The sequence below is a fragment of the Malania oleifera genome, chromosome 4, assembly GCF_029873635.1.
Source record: "Malania oleifera isolate guangnan ecotype guangnan chromosome 4, ASM2987363v1, whole genome shotgun sequence".
NCBI lineage: Eukaryota > Viridiplantae > Streptophyta > Magnoliopsida > Santalales > Ximeniaceae > Malania > Malania oleifera.
In genome coordinates, this window is record NC_080420.1 from 78,342,941 (window position 1) to 78,366,599 (window position 23,659).

The window sequence follows — 23,659 nt, forward strand, 5'->3', positions numbered from 1 at the left end:
GCATCTTTCAATTGAGCTGTTTTGATTCTCTCCCATAAAGTCGGTTGAACCACCATACTAGAAATGAACACCTGATGATTCCCTTCTACCAATTCTACACCCAACCTCTCCAGGTCCATCATGATCTGGTGCGAAGCCATAACTGCTGAGGCTGACATACCCTAGATTTCCGGCTCAATGCATCGACTACCACGTTCGCTTTTCTTGGGTGATAGCTAATGGTGTAGTCATAATCCTTTATCAACTCGAACCATTTGTGCTGCCTCATATTCAACTCCTTCTGGGTGGAGAAGTACTTGAGACTCTTATGTTCAGTAAAGATCTTGCACCTTACACCATAAAGGTAGTGTCGCCAAATCTTCAATGCAAACACAACTGCTACCAGCTCCAAGTCGTGTGTAGGATAGTTCTTTTCGTACTCTTTCAACTGACGAGACGCATACAAAATGACTTTCCTCTGCTGCATTAGAACACAACCAAGTCCCTTCTGTGATGTGTCACTATAAATTACAAATCCACCCTCGCCTGATGGAAGGGTCAACACTGGGGCAATGACTAGACGCTGCTTCAATTCCTAGAAGCTTTACTTACATTCATCGGTCCAGTGAAACATCACATTCTTTCTCGTGAGTCATGTCAAAGATCCTGATAATCTGGAGAACCCCTCGACAAATCGGTGGCAGTATCTGGCAAGACCTTGGAAACTTCTGACTTCCTGCACGTTCTTTGGCCTTACCCAATCAACTACAGCCTCTACTTTGCTTAAATCCATTGAAATCCCTTCCTTGGATACCATATGACCCAGAAATGCAACCTGCTCTAGCCAGAATTCACATTTCTTAAGTTTAGCAAATAACTTCTTTTCCCTGAGCACCTAAAGTACTAGTCTTAGATGAGCTTCATGCTCCTCAAGTATTCTCGAATAGACCAAAATATCATCTATGAACACAATAACAAACCAGTCTAAGTACTCATGGAATACCCTGTTCATCAAATAAATAAATACCTCTGGAGCATTCGTCAAGCCAAACAGCATAACCAATAACTCATAATGGTCGTACCAAGTCCGAAAATCAGTCTTCGATACATCATCTGATCTAACCTTAACCTGATGATATCTAGATCGTAGCTCGATTTTAAAGAAAATCTACGTACCCTGAAGCTGATCAAACAAGTCGTCAATTCGGGGTAATAGATACTTGTTCTTCAATGTTACTTTATTAATCCCCTAGCAGTCAATGCACATCATCATCGACCCATCTTTCTTCTTCACAAACAACACCGATGCACCCTAGGGCGATACACTCGGTTTGATAAACCCCCTGTCTAGAAGCTCCTATAGTTGCTCCTTTAACTCCTTTAATTCAGCTGGAGCCATTCTGTATTGGGTTTAGGAGATTAGTGTTGTCCCTGGGATCAGATCAATTGCAAATTTCACCTCCTGATTAGGAGGCAACCCCGGTAAATCCTCTAATAAAACATCAAAGAACTCCTTTATCACTAAGATATCTTCCAACTTGAGTTTCTCCTTCGGCACTTCCTTCACCATTGTAAGGTAACCCTTGCATCACCCCAAAAGTAACCTCTTTGCATGGATAGCAGAAAGGATCTGTGGTGCCGAATGCACACACGACCTAACAAATACAAACTCTTGCTCCCCAAAAGGTCTAAATACCACCTCCTTCCTGTGACAATCAATGCTCGTGTAGTTGGATGCTAGTCAGTCCATGCCCAAAATAATGTCAAAATCATGTATATCAAGGACTATCAAACTAGCAGGTAGCACTCTCCCCTGAATCTCTACCGGATAATCCCTGATCACCTTGCTACATATTAACACTGACCCTATCAGTGTGCCCACTCCTAACTCAGTCTCTAAAAATTGAGCCTCTAACCCACATAATTTAACAAATCCCTGAGACACAAACGAGTGGGTTGCACCTGAATCAATAATACAACGACACTATCTGACAGTGTATAAATAGGGTATAACCCAACTTAGAAATCTCACCTTTAAAATAATTAATGCAAATATGGAATAATGAAATTGATATAATATACAGGTTATGATTTAATAATTCATAATCCAATTTTATCACCAAACCATTGAGGTAAAAATCTCCATCCCAACATTAACTTCATACACATACCCACTCATACTAACATTCCAACCTAAATTTCCTAAGTTCAAGTCCCTCAACCTAGAAACAAAACCATTGATGGATTTACCATGACTTTCTGAAACTCGCAACTATTTCAGAAAATCACAAAAGTCCGTCAATAGATTTCTGCCTCCAAACTTCCAGACTAAAACCCTTCTTAACCTACCCACTCCTATCCCTATCTTATCTCAACCTATACTCTGGTAATTATCAATCCTCACAGTCTGCAGAACCTAGCAAACCTAGGCTCTGATACCACCTGTAACGACCCAAACCCGCCACGTGGGCTTGGAGTACTACTTTAGTGACATCTGTGTACCTAATATCTTGTTCATCATATATAAAACACACAAACGTAGTGAAAATAAAATATAAAATCCTCAAATTACATTACCAGAGTTCTAACTATCTTTATACACAGATATAACCATTTTCACATAATTACATCCCATAAAACTAAATAAAAATAAAATCTCTATCTACCCACTACCTACATAAAATTTATATTACTAGCCCAGCTCCTCTAGCCTGCTAGACCTGATCTCTAGGATTCCCTGAAAAGATAGTTTGTAAAGTAGGGGTGAGACATAGCTTAGTAAGGGAAAGACTAAGTTAATGTCAGTGTGTGGCCAACATGCATTTAGTGTACAGAAAATAACCAGTTCACTAAATAGATAAACACATTTATGAAAACATTCTTAATTTGCACTCACACACACAATTAGCCAAGGATAGGGAAGATTACCCGCCCATACAAGTACCTTCCCTCTACTCTAATATCATTACTGCTACTAGGGCACTCACCTTTCTCAGCAAAGTCTCGAAATTATCTTATTAATTATTTGTATTCACATAAATTAACAGATATGCATATAAGACAATCCTTGTGACAAACACGCCAATTACTTCCCCCATGACATGGGTTGTGCGACCCGAAGGCTGGATTAAGTTTGGGTGATCAGCCCAAACAAAGTCAAAAACAACATCCTTTGAAAACATATCTACAGGCATCCACAGCAAAGTTGCAGGTCTGACGCCCTTACTTTAACCCCACGCAGGCAGTCGGCTAGACCCCTTACACTTCTAACTAGACAGTGTAGGTGCACATGGTCTAACTAGCAACGGTACCGTACTCACAATACACTAGTCCCCATGGTTCCTAAAGCATATCATGCAATTTATCTAATAGAAATCACCATTTAAAATATTAATTCACATATTATTCTTGTAATTCCAAAAACTTGACCCCCGGCCACAAATACAATCCGACATATAGCTGTCAATTAAAACTCAGTCCTCAATTGTCAAATAATAATCCTCGCCCTTGGCCAAACAAATAACACCTGACTATTGGCTATTAATTCAAACACCTGCATTTCATAAACAGTTCCACTATTTTCACAAGTATTCCCAATATTTCTCAAACAATTCAATATTTCACAAACAATTCAGTATTTCAAAATCCCAACTCCAAATATACAATAATCCATACAAATTAAATCATCCGCCACACGATTTTTCACATTTTAACATATCCATATAAATAAACCAGTTTTCTACCGTTCATTTTATTCAAAAATACCATACTATATATACTAAGTTTGTAAAATCCATTTCGAACAGTTGGTTTTCAAAATAATCTTTAAATTCCTAAATAAATAAATAAATTTATATAAACATAACAATTAAATTGATTCAAGTTTCATAAAATTATTGACTTAACTTAATCCCTTTACTTGATTCCTGAAAAAGTCTAATAACACCCCGGCCTACGCCCCAAGTGTTCAAAAACCCCTGAACCATGAAATTCAAATTACACCATATTATTCATCACAATCCAAAGAGTAACTTTTCCTAAAATTTTCCTAGGTTCTGAATACCCTAAATAGCCTAATAAAAGTTTAAATTATCAAACTTACCCCCGATTTAGGATTGGTACCCTGGAGCTCCAATTCAAAAACCCGCTCCGGTTACATTGTAGAGAATCTCCCCACGAGTTTCCTCACAATTTTTGTTCATTAATTGACTTATAGTTTAAGAGAAATTGAGGTAAGTTTAAGAATTGGTCTTACCCCAGGAGATATGCCTATTCTATTTCCACTACAGATCCACTCCAATAAAAGTGTCGGTGGCGGCGAGAGAGAAAAAAAAAAAAGCTTCTTGAAGGATCTTTGATCCTTCAGGGATAACTTAACACACACACACACACACACACACACACACACACACACACATATATATATATATATATATAATATTTTATTATATTATTATATAATATTATTTAATTAATAATAATTTATTTATTTATTTTTTTTAATTTTTAATTTTAATTTTAATTTAATTTTTTAAAATTTATTTATTTATTTATTCATTTTAATTTTTTTTTTAGGATCACTACAATTTAACAGTGATTATATTTCTTGCAAATTATTTTATCATAGTTTTAACAATTGCAAGGAAGCCAATATTAGTATAGTTTGCAATGAATGATGTCAACTATTAATCTGACAACTAAATAGACTTGTAATACATGCTTGAGAAGTTTAAAGGCATTCAAAATTGTCACTAAAAATGTCTAAAAGCATCTTTTAGCAACCATAACAACTATTATAATCAATATATACTTCTAATGAGCCCAGCCGGGTTGGCTCAAGTGGTAAGGGCGACTTGTAACTTTGATGACCCTAATATCATGGATTCGATACTTCCTTAAAAGCTTACCCCAGTGAATTACTAAGGGAGCGTCAATGGGCAGACGACTTTCACCCCGGGATTTTGTATCACACCATAGTGTCCGAAGTAGCGCGATGGTGGCTGAAGTCCTCGATTATCAAAAAAAAAAAAGAAACATATACTTCTAATGACCACCACATTAACATTTATCTTAAAACGTAACTTTTAGTAAAAATTGTAATTACAATAATATTTGTCATATAATGTATACATGTGCTAAAATAATTATCACCTATATATATATATATATATTAAGATAAATTAAGGTTTGCTAATCCTCAGAGATTTTTTTTTTTAGCTTAGTTTTGATGTGGGATTAGCATATCCAAATTTATAACATAAATACAACATTGATTTGAACAAAAAATTAATAATAATAATAATAATAATAATAATAATAACAAAAAATTGCACTAAATCCACGTAAAAAAATAGGGCGCCACACGATCTAGATGAGCCTAAACTTTAATTTATGATAAAAGCCAGCATTAGAAACTTTCATTTGATTTCAGATTTGGGTTGTACTCAGAAGGTACAACTTACAAGATCTGGTGGCAAGTTATTAAGGTCCATATCAGATTCCATTGCTCCATGCGAAGCCAAACATCATAACAAAGGGAAAGAGGTAGCCACCAACCGAGAATGAACTGGGTTTTTCATGGAAATTTACTGGGACTCGATTGGGTTCTGTTAAAATAATAGCCCATCCACTTCTCTCTTAGGTATTTAATTTTTTGAATTCAAAGAGTTCTTGACACCAGCATCAACACCACGTTCGAGCCATCAGAAGACCTTCATTCAAGAGTATGGGATTGCTTCTACTAACCCATCCCAGCATTGGCTCATGCAAGGGACTATGCGTAATTGATGAGGAAAAATACAGCCAGATATAAGAATTAGAGAATAAGCATATTCTTTTAACTTCTATAAATGTTATTAATTAACATGGTTATAACATTATAGGCTATATTTTAGCCATCGGAAAGCTTACTGTATATGCTGAACTCTGTTATTAACTAAATATAAAGCATGGTTTGGGATTTGCACCAGCTAATTATTTTCAGCTGAAGCATTTTATAAACGCACACACACTTTTACACATGCTAGGAAATTTCTTGACATGAAATGATTCAGGTTGACTGCCTGTGGTTTAAAAAATGGGACGGAACTTACTGGCTATCATGGCCTGTCGAGTAATATATACATATATGGCTGATGAAAGGAAATGGATGCTGGGTTATGATGGGCTATCATCATTTCAGTAGATACAATCATTTACATTCTTTTAAAAATACAGTTTCACATTTTACCTAATGGTTTCTCTTTTCCCAAGAAAAGGGCATTCTCCAAATCATTTCATTTTTTTTTTTACTGTAAAGAAGTTATTTAATTTCTTGTGTTTTAATGAGCGATTGAATATTTGTATCATGACCATGACCGAGTTGCCATCCACACATATTCAAATTTAATGATTGAATTCTATGTTCCTAGAGGGTGTTTTATATTAGAAAATTTTCATAGTTTATACCAAAAAAATAAAAAATTATATTTGTACCATAAATAAGTTTAATTATATGAGAGGAATGTATCAGCACCCCTTACACACCCGTTCTACGAATAGTACCTAATTAATCATGAATTATTTTAAATTGAATTATCCCTCTTGTTGTGTATATAAGCTGATTGTTAATTCTAATTTTCAGATTTTATTTAATTATCAAAAAACCACAATAAGAATATGATTTTATCTAAGTATCAACCACAATCACACCTAAACGAAAACTTGTTTATTTCAATGTGTGCATGTGTGCCAAGTCTGATCAAGAAAAATATATGTTCACCAATCCAATATTCAGTAAAGCCATAATAATTTCAATAAAATATAAACATGCCAATCACACAATCACAAGCACACATTTACGTGGTTCGGCCTAAAAATTGGCCTATATCCACGGCAGGAATTCACCTTCGAAGACGCTATATTAAATCGGTGGAAATAAATACAAGTACACACAGATTTGCCTTTTCTTGACTTACCAATCTCCTCTGGAAATCAGTTCGAGAACAACCCAAGAAAGCCCCTCTTCGCACTTGCTAAGAACTCTAGGTTTCTTCCTATTTTCCTCCATGATTTCCCTAAAAGAAACCCTCCTAAGAAATAAATCTGTGTATTACCTTCCCTTACCCTTGCGTGGACCTCCGAACGTCCTCCCAATTCGTCTCCTTCTCTCGTGTGGCCTTTACTCTCCCGCACGGCTGAAGGAACCCTTGGCTGCAGGTGTCTCTTGCTTGGCTGTGGAAGAAGAATCTCGGCTGAAGGAAACAAGGAAGACACCTCCTATGCTAAACCTCTTGAAGCTGCCGCAAAACAGAATGATAAAAGTCCCCCGCCCCTATTGTTTGTTTATCTATATACAATTGATAAAAGGCAAATTACATTCATGCCCCCATAATAAATAAATGAAAAAATACAGTAGCCATTGAATTTCTCCAACAAAACGGACGACCTGGATTTTCCTTCAATCAAGCTTGACATTCCAACAATTCTCCACCTTGGCAAACTTGTGACCCTTGCACCTCCTTAGCATCTCCTATGGCGGTTCTTGCAAAACAAACACTAACAACTTCTAAGGTTAACCAAGTTTGAACAATATTTAAACTTGAATTTAGGTACTGCGTTAGTCATCATATCAGAAGGATTATCTTCTGTTGGAATTTTCCTTTCTTCTATTTCCCCACTAGAAATAATATCCCTCACAAAATGCATCCTAACATCTATATGTTTGGACCTATCACGATAAATATGATTCCTAGCCAAATGAATAGTACTTTGATTGTCACAATAAATTATAACGGTTCCACTATACATTTCTAACTTTAGATACAGTCCTTTTATCCATATAGGCTCCTTAAAGGCTTCAGTCATGGCATTATATTCAGCCTCCGTGGCAGACAAGGCTACGACCGACTGCATGTGTGATTTCCAACTAATAGCACTACCTAAAAAGGAAAAGACCATACCAGACAAAGACTTCCTGGTATCTAGATTTCTAGCATAGTCAGAATCTACATATCATTTTAACCCTATTTCACAATGCATATCCCTTTTTCCAAATATTAATCCTTACTGTTTTGTTCCAAACAAGTATTCAAAATTTTGTTTCAAAGCATGTCAATGTGGTTTTCCAAGTTTGCTCATAAATCTACTCACTTGACTTACAGCATAAGATAGATATGGTCTAGAACACACCATAGCATTTACACTACCGACCATACTAGCATAAGGTATTCTATTCATAAACAGTGACTCATTTTCAGTTTCAGGACACTGTTTTCTAGACAATTTAACATGATGTGCAATAGGAACAGAAGTAGATTTAACATGACTCATTCCAAATCTTTTTAACACCTTTGAAATATAAGACTTTTGAGACAAGTAGAGAAGCTTTTTATTCCTTTCTCTAGTTATTTCCATACCAAGTATTCTTTTAACAAGCCCTAAGTCTTTAATTTCAAATTTAGATGTAAGCATGTTCTTAACTTTATTTAACATATCCAAGTCTCCACAAGCAACCAACATGTCATCAACATATAATAGCAAATATATATGACCTTTATCACAGGATTTGTTATAAACACAGTCATCATAATTGCTTCTACAGAAATCATTTTGAATCATGTAAGAATCAAATCATTTATACCATTGTCTAGGTGATTATTTCAGCCCATATAAAGATTTTTTTTAATAAACATACATGATTTTTATTCATTTCTGTATCAAAACCCTCAAGAGGTTGCATATAAATTGTTTCTTCTTAAGTACCATGCAAGAAAGCAGTTTTGACATCAAGTTGTTCCAAATGCAAGTTATGTATAGCAACAAAAGATAATAGAATTCTAATTGAACTATGTCTCACAACAGGGGAAAATAGTTCATTATAGTCTACCCCTTCCCTTTGTGTAAATCACTTAGCCACTAACCTAGCTTTATACCTAGGTGGTTCAACTCCAGGGATTCCCTCTTTCCTCTTAAAGATCCACTTGGATCCTATGAGTTTCTATTTTTTCTGTCTAGGTACCATCACCCATGTCTTATTCTTGTTTAGAGACTCTATTTCTTCTTGCATTGCAAGAATCCATTTTTCAGCCTTTTTACTATCCATGGTCTCTCTAAAAGTCTTAGGCTCCACCTCAATTTCTGTTTTAGCAATAGAAAGAGAAAAAACTGTTATATCAGCTTCCCCATACCTTTGAGGAGGTCTTATGACCCTCCTCTCCTTATCCCACAAAAATGTATTTAATAGTCTAAGGCTCTAATTTATCAGTTCTAATGTGGGCATAGGCTACGCACCCAAAAACTTTTAAACCCCGATATTCAGCAAGCTTACTTGACCGAATTTCTTGAGGGGTTTTAAAATTTAGAGCTGTGGAAGGACACCTATTAATAAGGTATACAACAGTGGTCATCGTCTCTGCCCAAAAGGTCTTGGGTAGACCTGAAGTGGCTAACATACATCTTACCCTTTCCAGAATAGTCCTATTCATCCTTTCAGCTAGTCCATTTTTTTGGGGAGTATCCCTAACAATCCTATGTCTAACAATGCCCTCGGCTTTACAAAATTCAGAAAGTTCATTTGACAAGTATTATAATCCATTGTCTGTTCTCAGTGTTTGAACCTTTCTTCCAACTTGAGTTTCAACTAAGGTTTTCCATTTTTAAACTTTTCAAAATTATCACTTTTATGTTTTAGAATATAAACTCATACTTTCCTAGAAAAAGTCATCTATAATTGACAGAAAATACCTAGAACCACCATGAGAACTAATTGGAGCAGGCCCCCATAAGTCTGAATGTATGTAATGAAGAGTCTGTTATGTGGTGTGAGTGGACTTCTTAAAACTAACCCTAGTAGACTTAACCAAGACACACTCCTCACAGAATGGCGATTCCTTAAGTTTCCTATCCCTAAGCAGCCTTGTTTCTCTAGCTCCTTTAGGCCCTGTTGGCTAACATGTCCTAGCCTCTTATGCCACATGGAAACCTAATTTTCTACCCTGTGATTGATAGGTGAAGCCTCACCAATCACTATCTTTCCTACTAAGGTGTACAGCCCCTTCTTTAGCACCCCTTTCATCACTACTAGTGAACCTCTACATACTCTTAGGCTACCTCCTTCAAACTTAAACGTGTATCCTGTCTTATCTAAGCTGCCCAGAGAAATCAAGTTTCTCTTTAGCTCAGGCATGTACCTCACATCTCTTAGCACTCTTTCAATCCCATCATGCATTAGAAGCCTGACTATCCCAATACCCTATATTTTACATAACTTATTGTTTCCTAGGACAACATGACCTCCTTCTAAGCATGTAAAGGACTCAAACCAGTTTTTCAATAGACACATATGGAAGGAACATCCTGAATATAGTATCCATTCTTTTCTCGAATCTTTCTCAGAGACATTCAACACTTCCAAACTATCATACTCATCTAAAATTACAACTGCCTTACCCTTTGATTCAGAGGTGGTGGCATTGGTAACCTTTTTTCCTTTCAGGGCAGTCCCTCTTAAAATATCCTTCCTTGTGACAGGAAAAACACTTTAGTGCTTTGCTTTTAGACTTTGATCTATACCTCTTGTATTTTCCTTTCTTGTCCCTCTTTTCAGACCTACCTCTCACATTTAACCCTTCCCTTAACCCTAATTTAGACTCAAACTTAGTGTGCCATTCCCTAGAGTGCAAAACGGCTTGCACATTTTCTAAAGTCAACGTCTCTCTCCCATACATCATAGTTTCTTTAATATTTTCATATGTGGAATCAAGAGAACTTAATAAAAGAATTGCCTGGTCTTCTTCATCTGTACTAATATCAATATTAGTAAGATCCAAAAGAATTTTATTAAATTCATCTAGATGCTCATCAATAGATGTTCCGGGGGTCATTCTGGAAGGTGTAGAGTCTAGTCTTCTTATGGAGTCTATTTTATAGGGATTTTTTCATGTACAAATTTTCTATTTTTGACCAAACTCTAGTTGTTGTATCCTCATTGGCAACTTCCCTAAGCATTTTGTCTCCTAGGGACAAGATAATGGCACTATGTGCCTTTTGGAGGATTTCGGGCTTCACTTTGTCGGTGGAGGGAAAACTTAGTTTCCCCTCTTGTGAAGTGGAACCCCCTTTCTATTCTCTAAGAAAAGCCTCCTCATATAAATTTTTATCTTGTCATCCTGTAATAACAAATTTATAAAGACAAAAGACACAAATTTTGATCTAGACCTTATATAATAAAATCCTAACAAAAGAAAAATGTATGGATTTACAAAGATGTATGAGATTCCAAGTCAACTCAACAGACTTACACAATAAGGTGTAAATTGCCCTAATTTATGGAAAGATCACTACCATAGGTTCTAAAACAATGCCATGTGTTAGGGATTTATACTGAAATACGTGCTTTATGTACTTGATTTTAATATTTATTAATAACTTTAGTTATTCCATTTCAATGAGAATCTTTGTGAGCAATGTTTACCTGAAATTATTTGTTTAATGATTATGCATGTGTGTCTTTTATTTTATATAGTAGGTGATCTGGTGTGTAGAGTACGACTTATACACAAAATATTAGATCATCAGTTCTTAAAGAATATAAGTTTATAATTCATAGTCTTAAATGAAATTGGACACACCATTGGTAGGACTATAGCACAAGATTTTAATAAGTCTATCTTGACTATTGGGAATGGTACAGTTCCAACTCCTTGTGCTAGTACACTTTGTGTGTATTGAATAGGATTGTCTTAGGGTAATTGTTTTTATACTAACTATATAAAACAATTAATACCTTATGGTTATTATGAGTGCTTATGCTCTTAATCCTGATATGATTATTGGAAACGTGCATATAGTGTTTATTACTTTGATTCATAGAAGAGTGAGATTCTTTATGGGTAAAAAAAAAAAACTCAGTGAGTTGAGTGATGACATTATGTATTTGGTGAATATTAATTATTAATGGAATCCACGTCCCGGTATTGGGATTGATGATACCCCCTTGAGGAAGCTTATAAGTTTTGATTGTGTTAAACCTTGCAGGTGGATTTTGAATCCGACACATCAAATAAGTTAAGTGGAAGGTCTCAGAAAATTAATATGTTAATTAATTAAATCATCAGTAATTTAATTTAATAGATGGATACCTATAATCTTTATGTGGGGAAATAAATAAGCATTTAATAATATGAGCTCGAAATTTAATTTCGAATATGACAGGGAGTGCAATTATAATTCTTTAGTGGTATGAATTATAATTAACGTAATTAAGGATGAATTCGGGTTAGATTAAGAATTCTTAATTACGTGGGAAGCCCTAGTCATATTTTCCTAGAGGTCCCTATTGTAGCCTATATACATGCACTCCATTCAGAAGCTAAGGAGAGATGAGCAAACTATCACAGAGGCAGACATTTTTAATGAGAGAAATAAACCCTAGCACTCGCTTACGAGCCCACTCTCTCAGAAACAAGGCGTGTGCGAGGAATACATGTTTGCTTATTGATTAGATCCTTGTTTTGATTATGACAAACCACAGTATCTCATCTTTGTGCTTTGAGTATTTGAGTAGGTTTATGTTTTAGCTAGCATGATGATGCAATGTGAAAGCCGTAAGAGCACTTAATTGAGCATATCCCAGTGTATTCCATGGAATTGCAAAGGAGCCACGCATGAAGATCGATTTATATTTCAAGTCGTATTATATTTTTATACTTATCATTTTGGGTTTGTAATAGGAAATAGGAAATGGTCTATAATAATCAATGCATTACATGCATGATAGGGTAGATAAGCTCAAAGGATTATTTAATGACCTTAGGGATCGGTCAATGGAGGCCAAGTTTTTTGGGTTAACTCACAAAGACCATAGATTGTCTTTAGGATCCTAAATATTGCATAAAAATGTCCCCTATAGTCTTGAAAATAAACATCATATAATTATGGACAATTTAATAAAGGAAAAAAGATCGAAATGCCCAAGGATGGCATGTTCGGTCGACCAAACTTAGTTACACTAAAATCTTCTGTTGACCTACTAGAAATGTAAAGCATTGTTATGGTCGATCGTACTGACACATGGGGATCTCCCAACCATACGATCGACTGGACATAGCCAAGCTTATGTAGCTTGGTTGAGCAAACATCCTTGGGGTCAAAAGTTGACCCTTCGATCGACCGACTAGAAAATGAACTCCAATGCTCTAGTCAACTGAACATCCTTAGAAGAAGCCCCAACCACCTAGTTGACCAAACCTCCTAGTTCAAAATGATCTGGTCGATCGAACTGCACAGATTTGGAAAATCGCCTTCCACCTGGTCGACCATCTTTCTAATTCACAATACTCTTGGTCGACCAAACTGAGACATTCGGTCAACTGAACCTTAAGTATGGTCAATCGGTGCTTTTAGGTTGGCAAATTTCACTGAGGTTAAAACACTGTTAAAATTTTATTAACCTCACTTAAACTTTTTCTAAGACCAATATGTCCTAAACGGTTATGATTCTGGAGAATTCTATATATACCCACTCATTTGCAAAGATTAGTTTAAGATTAGCAAAAACAATTAGAAAATTTTCTTTAATTTTCAAAAGCTATATTTCTTACATTCAAGCTTCATTTCTTCATTCGTACTCATCCTCATTGCAAACCTTGCTAAGTAAGAGTGCTATTGTGAGTTTCCAGTTAAGCTTACACTCTCGTTAATTCTAGTTTATTGAGATATATTTTTATCAGAGAGTAAGCTTGAGTTTTTCTAGGATACTTCATTAATAAGTCTTCCATAGAAAAACTTCATTGAGCTTATGAGTTTTGCACATTCATTGCAATACTCAAAGAGTTCATATTGTGTTTTAGTTGCGAAAAATATTTTACAAATCGTTTTCTAATATCTCTTGTGCTTATCTTTGAGAAATATTTTGAGATATTTGCTTGCGTGCTAAAGATCTTTGTTGCTATATCTTTTGATTGATATTATCATATTGACACAAAGATCAAATAATTTTTACAAACCATTTTTGAATATCTCTTGGGGTTTATTTTGAGAAAAATATTTGTTGAGATATTTGAAGTGTTCTTGTGATCTTTGTTGCTTCATTGTGACTCAGACTATTATTTTGACACAAAGATCCTATCTCCTACACTCTCACGTGCTGATTGCAATATTTGCATAAATCTTTAAGAATAGACACTAAGACTACATTGAGGTTATCATATCTTATCATTTGATAGTGTGTTGATTATATTGGTACATTGGTACATATCTACTGAGTGTAAGAAGCATTTTACGTGTACGCACATTATTGGTTAAATTTGTTGTACTCCAGGCACGGGCCTGAACAAAGAGACTAGCCCTGTTGAATAATCCTAGATTAGTTTAGACCCGATTAGGAAAGCTAGGTGCACCATCTTGGTTAAGTGTAGGTTGAGGTCAGCCCTGTTAATTGACCTGGTTGTAAATGGTGCCGCTTCACCCGTTAAGTGAGCTTATAGTGTAATCCTTGTGCGGGTGTGCCAAGGCGGGGTCGTAGGCAGTTTGCCGAACCTCGATAACATTTTTAGTGTCGTCTCTTTTACTAATTTATTGTGCATGATGGGTTAATTTCTATTGCAGTTTAAATTCCGCTGTATATTCACATTGATTTATCTTATATACACTAGATTTACCTTAGGCTTATGTAATACTGCTGCTAGTGGATTGACCTAGGGGATTAAATTTTTAAATACCAATTCACCCCCCCCCCCACTTGGGATTACACTAAAACTAACAATACAATAGAAGATTCTTGGTCGTCTTAAAGAGCTCATTTTCGTACTTGCATATTCGGGATCAAACCAAACAGATTTCGCAGGTATAATCCTAATCACGTAATTAGGGTTTGCATGATCAGATTATTTTTTTTCTGTTATCCATATGCACTACAGCCGGATCTTAGGGCTATTCTACAAGTCCTTTCAATTGGTATCAGAGCCTCGGTTAATACTGTATATGAATAATAATACCATGTTCTTCAAAAATCGAATCAATGCAAGCTTAGGGTTGAACATGTGTATGCACTAACCTCTATTTTGCAGCGTTCTGTCTGGCAAATATGGTCACACTAATATATGTTTTGAAATTTGCGATGCTTTATTACAAGATTCATAGCATGTGAACTCCAGTTATGGAGGCATAAGATTTTGTAATCTGATGTAGCTTCATCCAAGAAGGAAGCATAGTTGCAGCATGTGAATAGTGGTCAAAAACTGGGAGAAAGCCTAGTTACGTAATAATGATTAGATGGTCGGTAGCAGTGTAGGGCAGTGGAAAAAAATAGAAAAAACCCTAGAAAAATGATGCGATTTTTCGTCTAGGTTTTGAAGGCACTTCCCCCTAGACCCTTGCGACCTAACCGAGCAAGTCAAACCTTGTTGGGGGAGCTGCCCGCAGGCCGCTGCCAAACCTCGGAACTGCGTAATGGTAAACAAGGATTCATGGTGTTATGAAGCAAACTGCTTGACTATAATGGGAGATATTTGTTAAATCATATTTCTTGTTTATATATGCTTGCTTGGCATGTTTATTGTTCTTGTTATGTCATTAGCATGTAAAATTTAAAATTTCAATGTTAGTTTATGCATGTGCAACTAGAGAATAAAATTAAGGGAATTCATAATTTTATTTGTTGTGTGTATTTTAGTTACCAATATTAGAATATTAAATTTATTGGAATATTAAACACATGTTTGTATCCCTCATGAATTAAATAACAAAGCAGGTGAGGGAATTTTTTACATATAAATCCCATAGTCTCCATCATTAGTTTATAGGTGAAGTAATTATTTTTTTGTGATGATATTAGTATCTTCCTCCCCATCAGATGGAATTAATTATGGACTCACCAAGTATAAACTCTAGTAATTGTTAGTATTGGGTCACCTCTCCATCTGTGGATGTGATGGTATACACTTAGTTATGAATAATAGTATCCTCACCATCTAAGTCACTGCTATTGTTTATAGGACCAAAGCTAAGTCAGCAGTTTAATTTTGCATGACATAGTTACTTGCCTAGATAGTAAAATTAATAGGTACTCACCTGTCTACACAAATGTTGAATAGTAGACGACCTCCCATTAAGGTATACTACTCACGGGTGCTAGGTTGCTAACAAATTCTTTAAAAGAAAATATTGGTAGAGGGAACCACATTCCTTTAATTGAATTAAAAGTTTATTATTGCTCATCATATTTTGTTATAATATGTGATTCTCAGGATTAAAATGGCTTTCAATCCCCTGGCTGTTATTCTCAAAGAAAACAAACTTGTTGGACCTAATTATATTGACTGGAAAAGGAACTTGAATATTGTACTGACTGCAGAGGAGTAAGTATGTGCTCGTAGAGGTTTGTCCATAGAAACCCGATGAAGGGGCAACCGATTAGGAAACCCGGGCTTACTAGAAGTGGATTAAGGTTGATGAGATGGCACGGTGTTACATTTTGGCATCTATGCCGAATGTTCTACAACATCAGCATTAGTCTATGCCTTTTGCCTATGATATAATGCAGAACCTCAAAGAAATGTTCGAGGATCAAAACTGCGCTGCTAGGGAGATTGCTATGAAGGAACTTATGAATACTTCTATGGTAGAAGGGACCCCAGTAAAGGATCATGTTCTAAAGATAATTGGTCTTCTCAATGAGCTAGAGATCCTTGGAGCTAAAATCAATGGGGAAACCCAGGTCGATATCATTCTTCAGTCGCTGCCTGACTCTTTTAAGCAGTTTTTCCTTAACTACAACATGAATAAGCTATCTTACTCATTGGCAAAACTACTTAAAGAGCTTCAAGCAGCTGAGGGCCTCATCAAGAAGCCAACTATTGCTCTTATGACTGAGAAAGGTTCTTCTTCTAGGCCAAAAGGCCGAAAACAACAGAAAAACTTTCAAAAATCACAAGGAGCTCCTCCAGTAGTATGTGGGCCGCAAGATGGAGTGAAAAAGCCTAAGGGCAAGTGTTTTCACTACAAGCAACCAAGGCACTAGAAATCACAATGTTCAATTTATCTCACCAAACAGAACAACAAAGGGGTTCCAACAAACTCGCCAGCTAAGTAATGGGGAGATTTACGTATTTCTGGGAGATGGAAAGAGAGTGTCAATAATTGCAATAGGATATATTCTCATTTCTTTTGGTAGAGATAGGATTTTAATATTAAAAGACTCTTTTTATATACCTTCCATTAGTAGGAATCTGATCTCAGTTTCCAAGTTGGTTGATCGCGGTTATTCCATTTATTTTCATAATTCAGTTGTTATTAAGTTAAATAAACATTTTATCTGTTTTGATACATTGGTGTATGGTATTTATATTATTAATCATGTTTCTCCTACAGTGCAACTAAATGAATTGAATAGCACTGATAAACTACCATGTAAGAGAAAGAAACCTTTTGAATTGAACCAAACTTATCTTTGGCAGTTATGCCGAGGTCATATTAATCTGAGACGGATTTCAAGGATGGTTTAGAATGGACCATTAGGTTTATTAGAAGTGGAGGCACTACCAGTCTGTGAATCCTGCTTAGAAGGTAAAATGACCAAGCGGTCCTTTTCGGCCAAGGGCTATAGAGCAAAAGAGGCATTAGAACTGGTTCACTCTGATTTGTGTCACCCCATGAATATCTAGGCTAGAGGTGGCTTTGAGTATTTCATTATTTTCATTGATGATTACTCAAGGTATGGGTATATTTATTTGATGCACTATAAGTCTGAATGTTTTGATAAATTCAAGGTATTTAAGGCAGAAACAAAGAAGCGTTAGGGTAAATGTATCAAGATACTACGATCTGATCATGGTGGCGAGTACCTCGTAGGATAATTTGTGGATTACTTATTAGAGAAGGGAATTGAATACCAGTTGTCTGCATCTGGTATGCCACAACAAAATGGTGTAGTAGAAAGAAGGAATAGGACTCTTATGGACATAGTCAGATCTATGATGAGTTATTCAAATTTACCTAATTCATTTTGGGGGCACGCACTATAAACAACAGCCGTGGTCCCATCTAAGTTAGTACCTACTACACCCAAAAAATTATGGATTGGGCGCAAGCCTAGTCTGTGGCATGTTCGAATAGGGGGTAGTCCAACACATGTGCTAAAGGGGAAAATGGATAAGTTGGAATCAAGGACAGATGTCTGTTTATTTGTTAGCCACCCTAGAGGAATGAAAGGTGATTTATTTTATTGTCCTAAGGATCAAAAGTTCATTGTTAGCACCAATGCTTGATTCTTAGAAGAGGACTATGTAATGAACCACAAACTTAGAAGTAGGATTGTTCTAGAAGTGTTAAGAGGAGATATACCAGCTATACCAATAGTGCAAGAAGAACCACTACAAGACAGAAATTTAAATTTAAAATTATGTAAAAATTAATTAAAATTTAATTATATTTTCTATATTATATATATATATGTTTTTTTATTTAAATTTTTATAATTTTCACTAAAAATTATAGTCTGGACACAGGGTCAGACGACTGGAATTGGTGTATTCCCAAGAGGGGGGGGGGGAATTGGGTATTTAAAATTTTTCTCCTATGGTCAATTAACCAGCAATAGTAATTCACAACCTAGGGTCTGTCTATCAAAATCTTTAGTATTTTAAAGTACATCTTCAGCCTTTTGAGGGTGTACTTCAGTCATCTAGGTAGACCAAATTCATATTTTTCATTTTAGTTTTCAAAAACATTTTTGCTCTCTTACTTTGATTTCTCATAAAACATTTTCGGGGGTGGCCTCTTCTTAAGTCTCTATTAATATTTTATGAAAACCCAAATGGCATGACCAAAAACTTGTAGTGACCATATCTGGTTCGGAAAGCAATCTTCGCAACATCCCTAGTCCTTACTTTCCATCATTTCCTTCGTGATCATGTGTAGAAAGGGGATGTGGCACTTGAGTCCTGTCCATGTAGTGCTGGTAGTAACCTTGTGACAAAATCCATCGTAATGTGCTTCCACTTCCATTCGGGAATATGAAGTGGTTGCAATGATCCTGCCAGTCTCTGATGCTCCGGGAGTTGCCTATCCTCTTGGTGATCAGCCTCAATGTTCTTTAGGGTTCTCATCACTGTCTCTTGAAATGTGTCATATTTAGGCAGAGACAACTGTTGACTGCATTATATGGGTTAAAACAAGCTCCTAGAAGGCAAGGACGTAGGCAGTATTGGTCAAACCTCGTTAACAAGTCTATGTGTCACTTCATTTTTATTCTTTATAGTATACACCCAAACTCTTTTAGAAAAATCATTAGCAAAAGTAACAAATTAATGCATACCACCTAATGAATAGTTTTTGAAGGTGTTTCTTCTTTTTTTTTTTCTTTTATTATTTAATTACTATAATTCTTCAGGTCTCTACAAGTATCCTCAGTTATTTAGTGATGGTTATATCTAGACAAGTAAACAGAGGGGTATGGAAATGTATGTATGTATGTTTGTGTATTCAGTGCCATTATACAACCTAAGGCACTTAATTTTTCCCTCGGTCTGGTTTTCCACCTCAACTTTCCACAATTTAAACTTGGTAAACGTCTCTAACTTGTGATGCATGAAGTATGCCCAATCATTTCGTTTACATCAATGCAGATGTAGAAAAAATGACAGCAATTGGGAAATCCTTTCGTCTAAAGGGTACGAATCCTATCCTATTCAGGAATGTTGCATTTATGTTCACAGAAGTTTCAATAAAGCTGCCTTTCAAGCCCTTTGAAGGTCAATAGTGATCAGCAAAGCATGGTACCATTGCGATTTCAGATTAGTTTTCCAGCTACTATGCCACAGAGTTTGTGTCAGGGCTGGGCTGGGGATTGGTGGAGTGTAGTTTACTCTTATTGAGATGATTTGAAATTATGGAGAGAGATGAGAAGATTATCTACAACTTCCATGCGACTATGACACCTTGTGAGGTATCCTTGAGCTATTTATCATCCTTTTGAGTGTTAACATCATATCAGAGTTCATGAAAGTTAGTTCCCTGAGAAAGAGGGAGAAAGCAAAGTCATTAGAGGAAACAGTAGCAAGGTTGCAGCTGGAAGCTTGGGAGTAGTAGAACAGGTCGTGTGCTAAAGTAGGGACTGGAACAGCAACCGTAGGGGTAATGGGCTTTGGCTGGCCGTGAGAGAGGGTTGGCAGCAGGAACGTTCCTACTGTCACATTGAAGCAACGAAGCCTTTCAGCTAACTGAATTTCATGTCATAAGCTTGTTCACCAGGGTTTAAAAAGCATAGGGGCTAAATAGGACATAAATGCTCCCTCACTCCTCATTTTCTCGACGGATAGTCACCCGATCGAAAATCAGAAAATACCGCTGGACTCCATTTTTTGCCGCCATCAATTCTACCGGAGCTGATTGGTCATAGTTACCAAATTACTATTTTATCCCAATACATTACAATATCCCTCTCAATATGAATAATAAAGATTTAAACTCATGAAAACACAAATATATAATCACAATAACAATTCTAGACAAGATCTTCTATCTCACCCATGCTTCCACTGCCAAATATTTCTTAGATTTGTCGACAAACTCATGGCTTCGTCAACGAATGGTGACTTGCTAAACTCCAACTTCAACTTGTCAATCTTGGAGAAGTCTTGTCCTGCAATAAGCATATCATCAACATAGAGTAAGAGAATATTTGTACGAGAATCTAAATGAGATAAACTCATGACATTCCATGTGATTTCATGTTGTGTTTCAAACATCAATTTATAATTTCTTGGTCATTTTTTATGCAGTTGAGGTGGTTGTAAAATTAAATCAATCCCCAATTAGTTTAAATTTTTGAAAGGAAATAAGTTACCTGTATTTTTATACAATTTTGACATCCAAATGAGTCTACGTGATGCGACGGCTTCATATAATAATATAGTTTGAGTGCCCCAAGATTTACTTACTCACATGAGCAATATCCTTCTTTATAATTTTAACTTTGAGGAATCTAATTGTGTTATCAAGTGTACTTATAGGTATTATAGCTTACAAGCACCATGAACGATCAGTTACCACCCAGGAAAAGCTAATGTGGTAGCTGATGCTTTGAGTATGAAATTAGTGGGTTCATCGATATCAGTAATGACTGATAATAATCTAGTCCGAACTTATTGAGAGATATCTAACCCAATTATTTTCATACATTTCAAATACCCTGAGTAGCCTAACCGAAATTAGAGTTTGTGTAATATGTCTATGCTCTTTTTAACAACTTGAAATTTCTGCTATATTTTTTTTTCCACATAATAATTATCAAAATAACTTCAATACCACCCCGTGTCATAGGGGAAGTAAATGGCGTATTTGTTATAGGGAGTGTATTATATGAATATATGTTAATTTATATGAATACAAATAATTAATAAGATAATTTCAAGTGTTGAATCCATTACAATTCAAAGTGTCAAGTGAAATGAGACTCGTAGGTCTGATATGTGTCTTAAATTATTGAAGGTTCTCAGAATGGTGCACCTAGTTCTCTTAATCGGGTCTGAACTAGTCTGGTGCTCTCCTAACCAAGTCAGAGCAATTCGGGACTATTCATGGGGCAAGTCTCCCTCTTTGGTTTGTGAGGAGGACTAGAAGGTGATGGTTGATGAGAAATTAGATTCGATAGTGAGGGTTGTTGGATGGGAGAAATTGGTTCCGGTGGTGAGGGATCAGATACAAAAAGAGGAATCATAGGGGCTAATTGTTTTTTATTCTTTTATTTTCTATTATCCTCTATTGTGAAATTATACCAATCAAAGACAAAATCAGGCGTGAAATTTCAGTCAACTGGGCAAGTCAACTGCCAAACTGTCGACGTTTTGTCAAGCTAAGGAAAATCATCGAAGGTTTTCCTGTAGGCAAACTACCGAGAGTGATTTAAGAAGGTTTTTTTTTTTTGGCAAATGGCCCTAGTTGCTTAGACCTAACCGTTTTTCTACAAAAAGATCAATGTGACTCATCATACTGTAACCCCTTTTCCTGAGGAACCCTCTTCCACATGTCCTTTTGGTGGACGTAGGCTTGGTGCTGAACCATGTTAACATCGTTGTGTTGAGCTTTTCTCTCCTTTCACTATTTATTTATTGTGAATATTTTTTTTTGTCCTTAGTACCTTGGCATAATATATCTTTCAGTTTATCCTTTTGTTGTTTTACCATATAAACTGTCAGTCGCCTGATGAAACTTAGTCAGGCGCCTAAGCATGCATTTTAACTATTTTTAAGAATTTGTTTCCGAAAAATCTTTTAGCTTTTAATCTTGGAATCTTTGATTTGAAATTTAAAAAATGTATTTTCCAACACCTTTTCCATGCTTTGACAAGGGTAGCATCTGAAGGGATGATTACCTTAGGATTAGTGGGATTAGGTGTGTCAATCGGTTCTAGATCCATGCCTTGAGCTGTATCAAGTAGTTCATATGAATCTATAATAGCACTCATCTTGAACTTCAACTGCTTTCTGAACCAGATACGGTCACTACGATTTTATAGTCATGCCTTTTGGGTTAACTAATGCCTTGACGATATTTATGGACTTAATGAACAGGGTTTTCTATGAATACCTAGATCAGTTTGTAGTGGTATTCATCGAGATTAGTGCCACCACACATCTCAGATAGAGTGTTGGTGTATGGTAGACGATTGGACCATTGAAGAGTAGTATATCCCTTCTAGCAGTTCGAACCAGTAATTTTGTTTTAAAACTACTGCTTATACTGTAATAATGAATTTTCACTACTGGTATCTGTGTAAGTGACTAATTTTTAATGTCTTCTTTATCTTCTTTACTCTTTGATCTTCATGGAAAACGCCTGATGATATGAGCTTTATGCGTCTTTGGCTTCCATTCTCAGGTATTTAAGTACAATGACATATCTTAGGAGCTTCAATCAATCAATATTGAGTTTTGAAGTACTTACATGAGACTTTCATCAACTTGTTCTAAGAGGGAAAAAACATGAAACTTGAATCACAATAAATTAAGTCAGTATTTTTCATGAAAATATTTACTATTTTACAACATCTTATTCTGAAAAATTATGTAGAGCATAAAATTATGGTATTTCACTTTAAGATCCTTTTGACTTGAACTCTGAGTCAGCTTTAAGTGTCCTCATATTCTGGTCATATTGAAGTTGCTTTGAACTCTTGCCCAAGGACTTGCTGAGAAAGGCAAGTGCCCTAGTAGGTATCAGATGTAGCAGTAGGCTGCATAACTCATTTTCAAGAGAACAAATGAAGAAGGGTCGTGCACGTATAAATGCTCCATCTCATGTGGTACCACCTACTCCAGCTTCTTCTTCTAATGCCACTCCTTCCTACTGTCATTTAGAACTTGAAGCATAGAGGAAAAGAAAGAAAAAAGAAAAGAAAAGGAAGAACTTCACTTTTTCATGTCTGTCTATACAAAAAAATGAGAGTGGTGCCTAGGAACCCCAAAACTCAAAACTGCTTTGATCAATTTGTTAAGGGTTGCTCCTAGGACCCTGTAGAGAAGTTTGATCATTGAAAAAAAAAGGGCAACCCGATGCACAAAGCTCCTGTGTATGTGGGGTCTTGGCAAGGGGTGGACCACACTTTACTGAATGAAATTAAAAATATCAAGCATATTCTTGTTGTAACATAGATTCAGTTTTTTAATCCAAATATTCATGTAATAAGCTTAATTTGCATTAG

The 23,659-nt window shown here is 35.9% G+C and overlaps 1 pseudogene; it reads left to right on the top strand.

The window, feature by feature from the left end:
- Window positions 1-16,224: 16,224 nt before the first annotated feature.
- Window positions 16,225-16,978, top strand: LOC131153836 (uncharacterized; annotated as a pseudogene).
- Window positions 16,979-23,659: the final 6,681 nt, after the last annotated feature.